Source organism: Aquarana catesbeiana, linkage group LG01 (genome assembly GCF_042186555.1).
Source record: "Aquarana catesbeiana isolate 2022-GZ linkage group LG01, ASM4218655v1, whole genome shotgun sequence".
NCBI lineage: Eukaryota > Metazoa > Chordata > Amphibia > Anura > Ranidae > Aquarana > Aquarana catesbeiana.
In genome coordinates this window covers 137,188,703-137,192,108 of record NC_133324.1, presented here as the reverse complement: position 1 = coordinate 137,192,108, position 3,406 = coordinate 137,188,703, and positions in this window count along the sequence as shown.

Genomic DNA, 3,406 nt, shown 5'->3' with positions numbered 1-3,406 from the left:
ACGCTGTACCCAAACAAAATTGACGTCCTTTTTTCCCACAAATAGAGATTTCTTTTGGTGGCATTTGCTCATCTCTGCGTTTTTTATTTTTTGCGCTATAAACAAAAAAAGCGTCAATTTAAAAAAATGTATTTATATTTTTTACTTTTTGCTATAACAAATATCCAAAAAATAAAATTTTAAAAACAAACTTCTTAAGGCCAATTCGTATTCTTCTACATATGTTTGGTAAAAAAAAATCCCAATAAGCATATATTGATTGGTTTGCGTCTACAAAATAGGGGATAGATTTATGGCATTTTTATTATTATTTTTCTTTTTACTCGTAATGGCAGTGATCTGCAATTTTTAGTGGGACTGCGACATTGCGGCAGACAGATCGGACACTTTAGACACATTTTTGGTACCATTGATATTTATACAGCAATCAGTGCTATAAAAATGCATTTATTACTGTGGAAATGTCACTGACAGGGAAGGGGTTAACACTAGGGGGTGATCGAGGGGTTAACCTCCCTGGAGGTATTCCCGAGTGTGGCTCGGGGTTAAAATTCAGTACCATTAGCGGTAACCCCGAGCCAGACTCGGGATCGCATTGCAGGATCCTGGGGCGGCTTTACTTACCTTGTCCCCGGGATCCTGCGATGTCCCCCGCAGTGTCCGAGGGCTCTGTCTCCTCTGAAGCCTCTCCGTGCCAGGCTCCGTTCCCTGCGAGCGGCGCGACGCACGGGGCGGAGCCTGGCGGCAAATTCAAAAAAATGTCAAAATCATAACACATACAGTACTGTAATCTTACAGATTACAGTGCTGTATGAAATGATTTCACATCCCTTTTGTCCCCAGTGCTCTGGCCCATGCCCTGCATGCAGTTTTACATGATATACACTGTTCTTTCTGCCTGGAAACTGGAGATTGTCCATAGCAACCAAAAAGTGTCCCTTTACGTCAAAAGTGGCTTTAGACCAGCTAGAAAACAGCGATAGTAAATTAGAACACTTGCAGAATTGAGCGATAGTGAATCGTGGGGAAATTTATTTTATTACTATTTTTTTAAATTTTTTTAAATTATTTATTTTTATTTATTATATTATAATTTATGTTTTTGTGTTTCAAACTTTATCATACCCGGGATATCTACTAGACTCTGGTTTGGACAGATTTAAGTGTGTTATTGTTAAGATTTACAGACCTACAATATAAAACGCCAAATTTCCATGCAAAATAATTGTACCGCTTTCAGCACCTAAAATCCGAAAGAATCATACCGCCAGGGAGGTTAAATGTTCCCTAACTGTGGAGGGATGGGACTGACTAGGGGAGGAGACATATCGCTGTTCGCAATTACTGCAAACAGCAGATCTGTCTCTACTCCCGTCAGAACGAGGATTTGTGTGTTTACACAAATCCCCATTCTGGCTCTCGTGCCCGCGATCACTCCCGCCTGCCACATGCATCGGGTCACCCCCCGGCATGCAGCGGGCGCGTGCACCTGCTATGCCTCTTAACCACTTCAATACCAGGCACTTTTGTCCCTTCCTGCCCAAGCCAATTTTTAGCTTTCAGCGCTGTCGCACTTTGAATGACAGTTGCGCGGTCATACAACACTGTACCCAAACAAATTTATCATTTGTGTGGGCATTCGCGGGGGGGGGGGGGGGGGGGCTGCGCTGATAAACAATCAGCGCAGACCCCCCTGTCAGGAGAGCCACTAATCGGTCAGAGATCTCCGCAACGGTGTGTCAGACTGACGCACCACACCACCGATTGCCATGGCGCGGCGGCTGTTATCCTGCTGGATGTCATATGACGCCCAGTCAGGATAACTGAACCACCGCCCGTCCGTCATTCTGCTATAGGCTGGGCGGGTAGTGGTTAAAGGAGCCGCCGTATATGTACAGGAGCTGGTCGGCAAGTGGTTAATGTCTAAACCGCTGGCAACAAAAGTGAGTACACCCCTAAGTGAAAATGTCCAAATTGGGCCCAATTTGTCACATGAAAAGATATATAAAAAAAAAATTACAAAAACGTGAGGGGTGTACTCACTTTTGTGAGATACTGTAGATAAATAAAAGCTGAGCACTCTTGTCAGTGGTAAATTGTCTCTCAACTTTTTAACTGCTACATCTGCAGAACAGCTTTTTCTGTTGAAAAAACAACAGACTTACTGATAGCATCACCAGGTTAATATAATAAAGCCTTAAAAAAGAAAACCAATGCAGGTAACCCTCAATATAATAAATATTTGCTTTTGGGTTTAATACCTGCCTAGAGTTCAGCTTTAGGTGGTCATGTAGGAAACATGTAATCCTGATTCCATTTGATGTGCATTTTATTAAAATAATAGTTGCAGTGAAATATAGTGGAACCTCGGATTACGAGCATAGTCCGTTCCAGGAGTATGCTCGTAATCCAAAGTACTCGCATATCATTATAATGATATAATTAATTCCGCATTGACTTTAATGGGATACAATACCGCATGCGGCCAGAGGCGGGGGGGCACCAAAGAGCCTCGGAAACGGCCGAAAAAGCCCGAGGACACTTCGGCTGACCTCGGCAAACCTTGGAAAGACTTCCTACCCAAGATTTGCCAAGGTCAGCCGTGCTGTCCTCGGGCCTTTCCGCGCATTGGCGCACCCCCCCACCTCAGGCCAAAAGCGGTACTGCACACCGATTTGGCCTGAATCGTGCCCGTTTTGCGAGACAACACTCGCAAACCGAGTTACGATTTTTAAAAATACAGTGCTCGTATTGTGAAACGCTCGTTAACCGCGTTACTTGCAATCCAAGATTCCACTGCATATATATATATACACACACTGTTTTCCCTGTGTGTAGGGCAACATAACAGTTAAAAACATAAAAGAAGTAGTCAGAAGGAACAGAACAGAATGAAGTATCAGGGGGTAATTAACTATTATAAAGAAAAAAAAATACTTCACAGCGTGTATGTTATGTGCACAAGATGTGTAAAGGATAAATTTGGGCTTTAAACATCAACATCTTGAAGGAGTTTGCTCTTTGTGTTCTGTTTAATTGTATGTCTCTTAAGGACAGATTTGAGGACATCTAGGTCACATTATATTGATGCAGATGACGACTATTATGCCATGGAGCCCATATGTTTTTGGAGCATACAGATCAGTCTAATCTCATATGATAAAAAGTAGAAGTGGATTTCCCTTGATATTAATCTTTTCCCATGGAGTTTCTGTTACCAATCTTCCAGGATAAGGTTATAATAATAAAAGAAAGAGACGAGCCTTTGAAGTTAAATTGGATCCATTTCAGTGTAAATCCTTGGCAATCATGAACCCATCCAATACAATAGTATAGACCAAGACATGAAAGCTATTTACTATTAACTTAAAAAAAAAAAAAAACCACACAGACTTGAGACCATGGC